We start from the raw sequence: 14,402 nt of genomic DNA on the forward strand, positions 1-14,402 counted from the left end.
TCAGCGTTACTCAATTCTAATTTGTACACGATGAAATGCTCATCTTAAGGTCACAGTTCAGTCGGTGTCGACCCCCAGCCCGGTCAGAATACAGAACACCCCCACTGCCGTTTGCAGTTGCCCCCGTCCGCTGCCCAGCCAACTGTTGATCCAACTCCATCCTACAGGTTAGTCTGGACTGTTCCAGCGTTCCGTATAAACGGGCGCCTGCAGGGTGCTCTCTTTTGGTCTGGGGAGGCTGTATGTGAGGCCCTCCTGGTCTGTTCAGCGAATCTGTTTGCTCACTGTCCTCATTTTATTCTGGATCTATGAGTTCTCTAACACACTGCCCTTCAAAAGGCAAAGGTGGGGCCTCATTCCTTTGCCCTTGAATGTGGGCTGGACTCACTGACTTACGTCAAAGAGCAGGATGTGGGGGGAGCGACAGAAGTGGCTTCCGATGTCATGCCCTCTCGTTCTGCCTGGTTCCCTTTCTCTTCACTCACTCGCCCTGAGGGAAGCCAGCTCCCACCCCACAGGGTGCTGAAGCAGCCCCGAGGAGGGGCCCATGTGGGGAGGAAGGGAGGCCTCCCGCCAGCACCCACATACCAGCCATGGGAGGGCACCATCTCGGAAGTGGGCCCTCCAGCCCCAGTCGAGCCGTCAGATGGCGCAGCCCCGGAGCACGTTTAAGACCCTGACCCAACCAAACTGTTCTCGAATTTCTCATTCACTGAAACTATGTGAGATAAGAAATGTTAAGACACTAAGTTTTGGGTTGATTTATTACGCAGCACCGGGTTACAAATACAGTCACGGGCACAATGACTCCATCTGTCCCTCCACTCATTCATTCATTCAACAAATATTGATTTCTTTAACAACAGTTATTTAATAGCTAAACTTCTGCGCTGTGTACTGCTCTCTCCTAAGCATGTTCCTTGTATTAACTTCCATCAGTGTCCCCATTTTGCAGATGAGGAAGCTGACTCCCTGAAAGGTTGAGTCACTTGCCCCAGGTCCCTTGGTCAGTGAGTGGTGGAACAGAGTTGGAACCCAGGCCCACAGTCTTCACCACTGCGGTGTGTGCACCCCTCTCCCTTCTGCCCTTGCTTGTCCCCAGGGAGACATCGACCACGGCACCCGTGGGTCCACCTGCTTCCGCATCTGTTGCTCTGCAAGGACTGTGCTCCTCCAGGCCGGAGGCTATGTCTTTTGTCTGTGGGGTGCTGGGCCAGAGTAGGACCTCAACCAATGTGTGTTGACTGACCAACTGACCAACTGGAGGGATGGATGGACGAGGCATGCCTCACACTAGGAAAGCCTTGGGGATCCTGAACAGCAGTGGCACTGCCCCTCTGCTTTAGTGTGAGACTCTGTCCTCCCCGCAGAGGCGGACAGCCCTGGAGTCTGCCCTCCCTGGGCTCAGGACGCAGAGAGCCCCAGAATAAGGACCACCGCTGCCCTGCTCCGCGGCCCGGAGCCGGCCGCCTGGGGTCCGGCATGAGCGTGTTTACCTTGGAAGGCCCGGCTTCTTTTGTAACACTCACTCATTGTTGCCAGGAGCCCAAAAATACTTTTATTAATGGAAAAACAGGGATGGCTCCACAAAGAAATATTTTGACGAGCCCGAAGGAGCCAGCGGGAAGGTTCAGAGCGTATCCTCAGGAAGCTGGGCTTCTTATCTTCCAGGGAGCCCCTGGGAGGGGAGCCCCCGGGAGGGGAGGGCACAGCACGCTGCTGCGGGCGGGGCGCCTGCCCAGTTTCTGCGAGGGCTCCCGGGCGTGGCGTCCAGGGCTGGATTGCGCTGAGGTGGCTTTCTGCAGGGCGGCCTGGTCCCGGCCACGCCCCACTCGAGATAAGCTCCCCGGGGCCCCGGGGCCTTATTCGCGGTCGCTGCCCATGCAGGCGTCCCCCTCGCGGCCCGTCTCCTCCCACTGCACATGAAGGCCGGACGCCGCCTCCAGACATGTCTGGGCCCCCAGGCACCTGGCAGTGCCCACGGGCAGAGGGAGCGTCCAACGTGCTCTTCTGGCTCTTCCTCAAGATCAGAGGGCCCCGGTGAGGGGGTTCTCCTGCGCTGCGCTCGCAGAGCCTAGGGCCCCCTAATGTGTGTCAAGTGCTGTTTTAAGCACCCTGACATGTGCTGACTCCTCACAGCAGCTCTCCAACTGTGATATTACCCCCATGTTGCAGATGAGGAAACCGAGGTACAGAGAGGTTAAGTAACTTGTCTCAGGTGACAAAGGTAAGGAAAGGCAGAGCTGGGATTTGCACCCAGGCCAGTTGGCTCCGCAGCCTGACTCTTAATCCCGTCTCTGGCCGTGTTTCTGAAGTGCGTATCTGATTGTGTCACTCAATGTCTCTTGATGTCTTTGTACTCATAAAATAAAATCCATATCGGTTAGGTCACAAGTTTAGCTGTTGTACTGAAGACCACCAAATAGCAGTGGCTTAAGCAAGTTAGATAGTTACTTTTCTCTTGCAAAATAATCTGGGTGGGAGATGCAGGGTTGATATGGAGGCTCCCTGATCCTTAGGGACCTGAGTTCTTTCTGTCTGTCAGCTTTGTCTTCATTAACACAGTTTCTACCTCATGGCCCAAAATGGCTGCTTGAGCTCCTACCATCAAGTCCCCATTTTAGCAGGAAGGGGAAAAGGGGAAATGGAGCGTATGCCCTGTCTCTTTAAGAGTTTGATTCCAGGCTTTTCCACCATGTGACCTGGGCCAAATCATTTAACCTCTTTCTTCACCTTTGAAAAGGGAAAATCTTCTAACTTCTTTTGAAGGTTTTGAAGATCAGATGAGTTAATACATGTCAAAGACTTGGAACAGGGCAAAGTGCAGAGTAAACACTCAATGAATTTTAGTGATTATTATTATTGATGCTGTTTAGATGACGCTGTTCCTAAAGGCCTCCGCCACCCCCATGACTAGGTTATGTGCCCTCCCATGTGTTCTATGGCTCCCCAGCCTCTCCTATTGCAGCGCTAGAATCTGCTTTGTAATGTCTGTTGACCTCTCTTGCCCCCCTGGATGGAGAGCTCCCTGAGGCCACGCACTATCTGTCTTGTTTTCCTGCTATTTTCCCAGCAGCAAGTTCAGGGCCACACAGCAGCTACCCAGGAAACTTGTCAAATGCATGAAGGAATGAATATTTCCGTGACAGCAGGCTCACTACCACAGAGGATTCTTCCTCAGGGCCTTTGCACATGCTGTTCCCTCTGCTTTCAATGTGTTTCCCTAGCTATCTGCATAGCCAGTTCCCCTACTTCATTCTATTCTGCTCACTGTCACCTCTTCAGTGAAGCCTCCCCTGACTACCCCTGCTAAAAGTGGCTCCTTTCCCCATCCCTTTCTATCTTCTTGCTCCACTGTATGTTTTTTTCTCAGCACATGTCTCCGCTCGTCAGTATCTTCACTTTTGCTCTTCCCCGCTGGACGGTGAGTCCAATAAGGGCAGCATCGGGGCGTCTGTTTTGCTCACAGTTGCATCCCCAGTGCCCAGAGTATTGCAGGTACGTGATGTTTGTTGAATGAATAAACAAAGCAACAACATAGCCCATTTGATTTTTAACAATGAGGACAAAAATTCTAGTTATATGCACCTCGGTCCTCCTTTTAACAAAAGAAAGGCCTGGACGTTTCCAGCTCAGCTCTTGGAGGAATGCAAACGCGATCAACCTCTCCTCGTCCTCCCTTGCTTTTTCTTCTGCCTACAGGAGAAAGGCAGGCCAAGCCTGTTGCAGCCTCGAGAGCCAAAAAGCCAATTCCCTCTCGCTCCACGTCAGCTCTCCAGCTTCTAGGAAAATCTTCCCCATCTCCGAGGGCCCGGGGTATTCCGAGGGCTGCTGCTGGCCTCCCGTCACATCCCGGTTCGCAGTCCTGGAGCGGCCGAGGGAGCCCCGCGGAGGGGCAGGCTCTCCCTGGAAACTCGCTGTCAGCAGCCCGATGAGCTGGCAGGGAGCATCTGGGGCTCTCTCCAAATGCCTCGGCAACCTCCCTGTTGGGTCACATTCCGGCTTGGGGGACCCTGGGATTACCAGCCAGCGGCTTATTGGGAGGGAGCGAGATTCAGCACTTCTGAGTTGGAAAAAGCGGTGCTGGGTCTTATTTTGGGAACAGTCAGTCATGAGAACCTCCGAGAGCAGATCGGGGCGGCTATTAAAAGAAAGACAATGTATTTTGAAATGAACCAGGTCGGGGAGACACCTCGCTCCCTGCCACAGCCATGGAACGGGGAGTTCTTTCCGGATGAGGCGAACCTTTCCATCTCTTGGAAGTGGGGAAAGCCTCTCCAGCTGCCCGGCCACCGCCCGGTTCCTTCTCCCCTGCCAACCCCAGCTGAGCATCCTATCCACCTCCTCGGCCACGTGATGGGGTGAGGGTCCCCCTCAGCCAGCTGAGACGGTGGCCAGACAGTCATGCCTGCCTGCCGTTCATTCAACACACGTTGAGAGGACCTAGGAGCGTGGCTCTGGAGCCAGGCTGCCACTACCCAAGTTCACGCTCTGTCTGTCGCTTCCTGTTTGGTGACCTTGGGTCTCTGTGCCTCAGTTTCCCACCTGCAGAATGGGGATAATTGTAGTCTTCATCCCACAGAGTTGTTGTGAGCACCGAATGAGTTAGTACACGTGGAGGGCTTGGGAGAGAGGCTGTCACATCATCATCACTCGGTAGACATTCGATAGGATTCTTTACTGAGTACCCACCAATTCCAGACTTCAGTCCAAGCCCTGAGGAAGACAGGCATGCCCTTATTTCCCTAGTCTAGTGGGGAGATGAGTCATAACCAAGCAAACAAACAGATGAGACAATTTCATGTTCTGTTATTCACTCAACAAAACTTTGTGAAGTCCAACCATATGCCAGGCATCATTCCAGGTGCTGAGGAGACAGCACTGAATAAAATACAGTTCCTGCCCTCCTAGGGTTTATATTTTAGTTGGGAGGCAGAGGAGACCTATAATACACACAGGAATATATAATTTATTTGTGGTAAGCGGTAAATGCTGAACAGAAATACAAGAGGGTGTTGTGATTGAGATTTGTGGGGTGGGATCGAGCCTGGGGCAGAGGAGCCTGTTTTGGAGACGAGGGTCATGGAGGGATGCTTTCATAGGGTGACATTGAAACTGAGACCAAGAGGATGAAAGAGGCCGCCGTGAGAGATGGTGGGACCAAGTGTTCAGGCACAGGGATAAGGGAGCACAAAGGAGAGGAGGTGGGACCAGGACAGGGAAGGGCAGTGAGGCTGGAGTGGGAGAGCTGACGGGAGAAGGAGGGACGTGAGATGGGACAGGTGGGAAGGGCCGGGTCTTGGAGGCCACTGTATTAGTTGTCTGTTGTCCCCCAGACTTAGTGGCTGCCAGGACCAAGTGTGTATTCTCTCATGGTTTCTGTGGGTCAGGGGCAGCTTAGTTGGGCGATGTGGCTGCAGGCATCCGAAGACTTGGCTGCTGGCGGGAGGCCACGTGCACCTCTCCCCAGGCTGCTTGAGTGTCCTCGCAACACGGCAGCTGGCCGCCCCAGAGTGAGGGATCCAGGAAAGCACGGCAGAAACCTCACATCTGCTATGACCTAGCCACAGAGCCACAGGCCACCATCAGCACTATTCTGGTGTTGCACAGGGTGGGCGGGGCTACACAAGAGCGGGGACACCCAGGCGGGCACCCCTGGGGCCTTCTTGGAGGCTGGCTATGGCAGCCCTGGTGACGTGTTTGCATTTTATCCTAAGAGGGACGGGAGACCTCTGAAATGGTGTCTTTGGTTGAGCTGGGTGCTGGCATAACTGCTGTATGTAGTGGCAGGATGATAGTAATTTTAGTGCCGTTGTGGAGTGCTTACTGTATACCAAGCATGCACTTAGTGCTTCATTAGACACAGTGTCATCAGATCCTCGTGTCTCCCTAAGAGGCAGGTATAGCTCCATTTGACGGATGAGGAAGCTGAGACTTCCCCAAAGCATCGTATCCAGGGTGACACCGGGAGGCCAGTGGGACTACAGGTAAAGAGAGAAGAGTGGGGATGGGAGGAGAGAGAACGCAGCCTGGCGGGAGGCCCAGCAGGGAGGAAGGATGGGAGAATTGGGGGCTCTGGGTGTTTCTGGAGGGCAGGAATGTGGAGCTCAAGGGTGTAAGAAGTGAATGATGGGGCTGGAAGGGAGGGGGGTAGGTTTTATAGGTCTTCGTGGGCCACATATGGGACTCTGGACTTTATCCAGAAGGTAATTATAATCCAATGGAGGGTTTTAGGCAGGAGGGATGACATGATCAGATGTGCCTTCAGATTCTAAAGTTTCAGACAGATCACGCGGGACGGAGTGGACAGAGCAGCGAGGAAGCTGTGGGCGTCCCCAGGAGGGAGATGTGGGGGACTGAGAGACTGGTGACATGAGGAAGAAGACAGGTGGAGGGTTCCAGAGAGTTCTGGGAGGGAGATGTGGCCGCGGGAGGAGGGGACAGAGTCGGGATGCGCCCACCAGCTTCCTCCACCAGGCCCCCTGAGCCAGGCCCCCCGCCCGCCCTCCGTGACGTCCCCAGCATTACAGTTCCCTCGGACAGTTCCTGCTGTCCTTCACTGCCGCCCCCTCGGCATCGCGGTGGCCTTGTCAACCCAAGAGAAGGCAGGGCCCGTGTCCTCTAGTTGTGTCCCCACCCCATTCCCACCACTCGGCCAGAGCCAGGTGCACCGTGTAAGCCAGGAATGAATAGATATTTGACGGGAGCTTCTCAGAGCAGTTGAAATGACATATGAGAGGTGGCGTAGCCCGGTGGACGAGAACGTGGGCTCCAGAGCCAGGCGGTTGGGGTTCAAATCCCACCTCTGCCACTTACTGGCTGTGCCACCTGAGGCAAGCTGCATAGCCTCTCTGTGCTGCACTTTCCTCCTCTGGAAAATCATAATCACGGGGTTGTCGTGAGGATTCAATGAGTTCCTGCCCGCCACGTAGCAGGTGCTCAATACATGTTCACTGTGATGGAGAGATGGACAAACCTCACAATTCTGGTTCTCGGACACCTGTGTCCGTCCCACTCTCTGTGTTTGAGGCTGTGGAAGTCCAGAGCAAGTCTCAACTGCCGTCTACCTTTCAGCCAGGAAAGGGTTGACGGTCAAGGTGACCGACAGGCAGAGATGACACTCGGGCTGTAAATGCGAGGTGCCCTCCTCGAAGCTGCCCGAGCCCTGTTAAATATTTCTGGTGTTGAATCAGTTGCTTGGGCAGCTCCAGTGAGTGATGTCTCAGCAGAAATACCTGCGCGTCTTATTTACGAGGCTGTCGGAGGGACGGGAGGCTAATAAAAGGCTTCCCGGTGAATCAAGGTCTCCTCCAGCCCAGATGTCTCGCAGTCTCCCGGGCCTTCTCCCCACGGCCACCTGGACGCCTTCTCTTTGCTTTGATTCTTTCTCTTTTTCCTCACACGCTGGCGCGTTCCCACCCCAGCTGAGAGGCTCTATTTTTGGGAGTTTTCGTGGAGAATTTAGTGGGCGGAAGCTCCCCACCCACCCCCCTCGGAGCATCCCTTAAAAAAAGGGAGAGTGCTCGAGAAAAGTGAAAAACAGTGGGTGGTTCAGTTCAAAAGGACAAAATATTTCTTGCCCTGGCACTGGGAGAGGAAAGAAATTGTCTGAGGAACCAAAGAACAGCTAAACTAAGAAGCCCAGCGCTGCAGCCCAGAAGGGCAAATTAGGTGACTCAGCTGGACTCCCCCGTTCCAGGCCTCGTAGTATTAATGTGCTTTAAAAGGGAAAAATGCTCAACTGTGACAAAGAGTGGGCTCTATAAACATGTGGCTAATGCTGATTCCACCAACTTCCAAAAGGCGTCCCCCTCTCCGCAGCGCTGGGCACCTGCGGCCATCACTCGCCTCCGAGGCCTGAGTCTGGGTGGGACGGAGTCTAAAATTATCCCCGATAATGAGTCTGGCAGAGGAGGGCCCAGCAGGCTCGTTTCCTGCCTTGCTTCTGGGCTCGGAGACCTCGGCTCCCAGGGAGGCCTCTGGGAGGCAGGGGCTGTGGTGCCAAGAACACGGGCTTCGTTGCCAAACAGAGTTGGGTTCAAATCCGGGCTGGCTGTGTGAACATCAAGTCATGGGCCTCAGTCTGCTCATCTGTAAGCAGGGCTCGCGGCGTCGAGCTCAGTGGGAGGGTGACATGGACTAGATTTTGCAAAGGGCCTGTTTCATGGCCTGGACTCGGCAGTTGATGAATAAAGGGAGGCCTGGAGGTGAAGGGCATGGACCTCAGTGTCAAACAGCCTTAATCCTGCCTTAATCACTACTCACTCTTGGAGCGTGGGAAGGTGTTTTTTTGTTTTTTTTTTAAATACACATTTTAAGCATTTATTATATCCTTACGCTTCTTAGCATCACATCCTTACGTCAACTCTGCCTCCGAGGAAGGCATTAATAGTGTCCCCATTTTACAGAGTGGGTGAATGACTCTGTGGAAGAGCCTAGAATCTGATTCTAGAGCCTGCACTTTATCCCGCCTCTCAGGTTGTCTAAGCCAGTGGTGCCTGATAGAACTTTCTGCAGTGATAGAAATGTTCTATTCTGCCCTGTCCAGCTCAGTAGCCACCAGCCACATGTAGCTTTTGAGCACTTGAAATGTGGCTCGTGGAACCAAAGAACTGACTTGTACACTTTATTGAATTGTTAATTAGTTTAAATTTTAATAGCCACCTGTGGCTGGTGGCTACCATATGGGACAGCGCAGTGCTAACCGCTCCCGGTGTCAGTGTGATACTTTGCGGAGGGTTGAGAGCAGGAATTTATAGATGATTCTAGCTTGGAGCCTGACACACAGCAGGAGCTGAGTGAGGGCTGCTATTCATAGTATTACCAAGTAGACTGGCCGTCTTCAGAAGACAGTGGTTCGTAGGCTTGCCTGCTGTGTGGACAGCGGCAAAGGAAGTGGAGTGCTGACAGCCATTCATGCCTAGGGTCACCAGCTTGTCCCAGCTTGCCCAAGACTTTCCCAGTTTGAAAACTGAAAGTCCCACACCCCGGGAACCTCCTCAGTCCCAGGCAGACCAGGATGGTTGGTCATCCTGTTCTTGCATCAGACGACGGGGCGCAGAGTCCTCAGGGAATGTGGCCTCCTCAGTAGGCTCACTGAAAAGAATCTCCTCCGCGGCCTCCCAGGCTGCTCTCCACTATTTGCCAAGTAAAGCCTCAGGGAAGCCATCTGCCCTGTATGTGCCTCAGTTTCCCTTTTGGAAAGTGGGGGAGAAGGATCCCCTGCTTGCAGGGTGGCTGCAGGGAATGCGAGGTAAGGTAGTCAAGGCTCGGAGGCGCTCAGGAGGTGGGCAGATATGGCTGCTCTTGGGGAACAGTGTGAGTTAAGCCCTGTTGCTGGAGGCCACCCTGGTTGGGGCAGGCTTCCAGGCGAGGTGGGGGTGGGGGGCTTTTCCCTGTTACTCTTTGGGGGACAGACAGCATCTCCAGAGTGGTCATGTCTGAGAGCCCAGTGAGGCTACTGTGGGCCGAGGTGTGGAATCCAGAAGGGTCCCACGGATGGAGCCAGCTCCTCTCAGCACCTCTTCAAGTCTGTCTGAAAGAAAGAGGGGAGGGCCCAATGAGTCACAGTCTTGGTGCTACCCTCAGTTTTATCAGAGCCCACAACAGTATCTGCAATGGCCATTTTCAAAGCTGGCTTTATCTGTGGGCCCCCCATGTCCCAACCTGCATGCAGGCGAGGAGGCAAATCTAGGCTAAGTCCAGAAAGCATTTTGACAGCTGCCCCTCTCCCCCTCCCCACCACCTTCTGGGGCCTGTGGCCCACTGATGGGAGCCACGCGTGGCATCCCACCGACCTTCTCCTGGAGGCTGTGCAAAGTTCATGACATCCCTTCCCTTTATTTTCCTGTTTATTCAGAGCATGTGTAAACACATGGGTTGCCTGGTTTCGGCGTCTCTTTGGCCATTTCATTATTGCTGGAGCCTCTGAGCATCACTGGAAACCTTGGGTTTTCTAAATGAATCTAAAAATAAACTCTTTGAAAAAAAAATCTTGGAGTTGGAGAGTTGACACAAGGCACCGTTATTTATTTCTTTTCCCTCCTCCTCCCCCTCCCCCTCCTCTCCCTCCTCCCCCCCTTCTCCTCCTTCTCCTCTGCCTCCTCTCCAGCATCCCTGAATACAAAAAATCTGGGCAGTGAGCGGCCCTGAGGGACTGGGAAGGGCCCCTGGGTCGGTGTCCAGGGGCCCCGACCACCTGGGGTGTTGGTTTGCGTCTTGGGCAGCTTTCTCTGAGAGGCGCCCGCTTGGAAAACGAGGGGTTTGGGAGTTTGGAGCATGATTTATTCAAGCTGCACGGGCTGGGGAAGGCGGCGGCTGGGGCAGTCCTTGCAAACAGCCGCCCGGAGCTCCTGCAAGGCCGACTTGGACACTCGCGCGCCCCCACCCCCTTCTCCCCGCCGTCGCCCGCATGGCTCCCTCTCCCTGACTTTCCTCGCGAACAATCAGGGACTTGTGCTGGCGGCCGAGGGAGCCACGGAGCTGGCTGGCCGCGGAGGAGGCGACGTCATGGATTCCTGAGTGTGAAGTTTGCAGGAAAGCCCTTAGTTTTGGAGATGGACGGGATCCAGTGGTTTCCATGGCGCTGGATAAACAGGAGGAAACAGTGAGGGAATCCCGTTATTTTACTGCATTGAAAGCCTATAAACACGGAGCGCGGGGAAGGAAGTCGCGTTCCCTCTCGAGTAAGCCCGAGCGCCGAGCCGCGCCGACTCCGCCGCGCCGGGAGCCGGGAGCCGGGAGGCGGGAGGCGCGCAGCTCCCGGGCCGCTCGCGGGCTCCTCGGCCAGGGCAGCCCCGCGAGCATGCTTTAGAGAGGACGGCGCCCCCTTGGCTCCTGGTCTACAAAAACAGACCCCTCTCCCGGCGCGCGCCAAGCCCCCATCCCCTCCAGATGCAGAGAGAGGCTGCGTTCCGACTGGGGCACTGCCATCCCGTCCGCATCATGGGGTCTGTGGACCAAGGTAACCGCCTCGCCCTCGGTTTCAGCCGTTTCCTCCGCCCGCCTCCAGCCCTTTCCCTTCTGCTCCTTTCCCGGGCGGCGCTTTCAGCTCCGGGCTGAGGTCGCGGGGAGGCCCGGGGACCCCGGTTTCCCAGGGCGCACAGGTAGCGTGGCCGGGAGGAGAGGCGCCCTCGCCGCGGCCACGGAGGGGAGATCCGGGGCGCCGACTCGAGACCACTTTGCACGGGGGCGGTGAAGCGTCCCGAGGCGGGATTCCCTAGCCGAGTCCGTCATGAGGATTTTCCCCTCCGTGGGACACGGGAGGGATTCTCGCTACTAACCGCTGGCTGCTTAACCATTTCCGCACTAGGCTTTTGACAGCAGATGCCATTCAGCTGTGTTGTCCTTAGATTATTACTATTATTATATCATTATTTAGCTTTTTCTTTCTTTCTTTCTTTTTTTTTTTTTTTTTTAGGAGAACAGGCTTGGTCTTTTACTGTATAGTAAATATAGTAATGAAGACTTTGCTTGTTAACAGTCGCAGCAGCAGATGCTCTGGGACATTTAAACAATTTTTACCCCCTTTTTTGATGTGCCTGGTGGATACAGTCCTCCGGCTGCCCCTTTAAAGTGCAATGTACCATCAGTTTGGCGATCTGATTACGGTCTACTTTCCGGGTGTCTGCCTCCTTTTCCCTCCTCTCGGAGTTAGCCCTGGCATCATACTACTTAGGTCTCGCGGGAGGGGCTTAACGTATAGGAATATGATATGAAAATATCCCATCTGGTTGGGATTGTGGAGGGGTTTGGGCTGGACTCGAATGAATCCGTCTTTAAGAGTGGAAACCGGGCAATGTGCTGTGTTTTTCAGAGGCCAGCCCTGCGTACAGCAGGGGCGCACCGCCCAGAGGGCAGGGCTGCAAGAGTTAAGTGAAATAAATATGCGTAGGAGGAGTTAGCCTCGTGTCATAAAATCAGACTTGAATGTAGGTTTTGTGCTCTGCGTGGCTGATTAAAGTTCTGGAGGGGAAGAAATGACAATTTCAGTACATAAACCTGAGGGGCTTTTTTCTGAAAACCAGAGTGAGGCCAAATGCCTCGGGTTAGGTAAATGATGTGCTTTGCCGCCGGACCTCAACGACGCATATTTTTAGCTGAGTCGCACTTTTCAAAGCGAGACCCTGCCAACGCGTTGAGCGTTTTAACTGGTACCAGTTTATCCTGTCCTCTGCCAGTGGTCAAGCAAATGACATAATGGCCAAAGAACATTACTAATGTGGCATCATCTTTAAAATTGATGCTCTCAGACAGGCGACAGATACATTAAGGACGCGAATTGGTTTTTACTGTCGTGCAGACCGAAAGAGAGTGTTTGATGTTGTGATGGTGGGAGTGGGGGTGCGGGGACAGACTAATGCCAAATTTAGCTCTATTTGGAAAGAGAAAGAGAACTTGGAAGAGAAGTTGGGCTTCTGTTTCCCTCTGTGATCTGACACAAGCCTCACATTTTATTGAGGCTGCTACACCTCTGCTCCAGGTTTATGAACTCGCTCCTCTCTCCCGGTTTTGAAGCTGTGTATTGTGTGTGTGCACGTGCATCTTCCACCCTCCCCAGCCCATGCTCATGTGTGCAGGGATTGTGAATATGTGCGTGCCACTGCGCGTGTACACATGTGGGAGACAGGGCACCACATTGTTCCCGGCAAACCACACTTGGCATGCCAAGGCAACCGGGCACACAGAATGCAACTGCAGGCATCAGAGACAGCTGGAGCGAGAGACGCTTCCACCGTGCCCTGCAGAGGGGTCTCCCGAGGGAACACCGAATGCCCCTTTAAACTCAAACACCACCATGATCACAGGGACAGACCTGAAGTGTGCCTGCTGATGGGTGGGGTCATTAAATAGCGAATAGAAATATTTGCACGGTAAGAAAATACTGAACTTGCTGTGCGGCGTTGGGTTGAGGCCCTGGGAAAAACTGAAGATCTGAAAGAGGTGTGTTCAGTTTTATCTGCAGTGGGATGATGGAAAGTATTTCAGGAATAAACAAACCCAGGGTGAGCTCTGCTCACTCCCAGACCCAGACTCTCTGCTTTCTGCTTGGATTAGAATTTCTGCTCGGCCACATCACAACTGTGTGGTCTTAGGCAAGTGACTTAATCTCTCTGTGCCTCAGTTTCCACATCTGTAAAATGGGGCCAATAGTAATGTCTCCCTTAAAGTTTGTTGCGAGATTAAGGGAGGTAACACACATAAATCATCTATCTAAATGGTGTCTCGCTTATAGTCAACGTTTGATAAATATTAGCTGTAATTCCTATTATATTAAAGATGCAAAACAGTAACGTGTTGCTGTAGCAACTGGATTTCACAGTGACAATTCATTGAAGAGACGCAGTACTTTAAACCACTCGAGGGACTTTTTCACTTATTGGGGCTTCACAATGACACAGGTTGGGCTACGATCATGGCCTGTGGAGCCTCGATTTCCTCATCTGCGGAGGGGAATAATGATAGAGCTGACCTCGTAGGGCTGTCACAAGCATCGTATGAAGTCACGCACGTAAAACGCCTGCCTCTCTGCTTCACTTGCGGTGAACACACACTGCCTGTTGTTATTGTCTGACAGTTGAGGACAGTGGAGCCAGCTGTGCCTGAGGTCACACAGCAAGTTAGTAGCACAGTGCTGGGCACACAGGGAGTGCTCTGTCACCATCCGCGATGGTGACAGCAAACGTATAGTGAGCACTGACTGGGAGCGGCACGTCTGAGTGTTTTACAAGAATTCAGTCTTTTAATGGTCAGGGCAACTGTACACGGTAAGTGCTGTAATCATTGTCTCCTTCATGGAGCAGGGGAGTAAGGCACAGAGAGGTGCGGTGACTGGCTAAGTGTTGCCCAGCAGAGAAGTGGTGGAGCCATAATTCGAACCCAGGCTCTCACCACATAGTCTGCTGTCTCTGGAATTCACTAACATGGTCATAATTTTTTATACCATTTGACAGATGAGGAAACTGAGGTGGACCAGACCTTGGTCCTGGGCTCTTTTCCCAACACCACGTGGTTCCTTGAATATCCTGGAAAGGGTAAGAGAGAAGGGTTGGGAAGATGTGGGAGGTACCAGCATCATTGTTAGAGATGGGGAAACTGAGGCAGCAGTTTGTCCCAAGCGTAGAGTGAGTCAGGGAGGGCTCCTTGCCCTGTCTTGCCTCAGGGAAATGAAAGCCCACTGTTTCCATTTCCACTAGAGAAAGAAAAGTCCCCAGATGCCAGGAGGCTCAAAAGCCAGCACTTTCTGTATGCACAGAACTGAGACCCCTGCAAGGACACCTCCTCCTGGCCACGCCCTTGCCTTCCAGCAGGATGCCTCTCCTCCAGCAGCCCTTCCAGTCTCATTTCTCCTTCTCTTCCCAGAGCTTCAGAGAGAATCGCTCGTTTTCCCAGATACTCCTCCG

The sequence above is a fragment of the Ceratotherium simum genome, chromosome 21 (assembly GCF_057802395.1).
Source record: "Ceratotherium simum simum isolate JZ-2026a chromosome 21, ASM5780239v1, whole genome shotgun sequence".
NCBI lineage: Eukaryota > Metazoa > Chordata > Mammalia > Perissodactyla > Rhinocerotidae > Ceratotherium > Ceratotherium simum.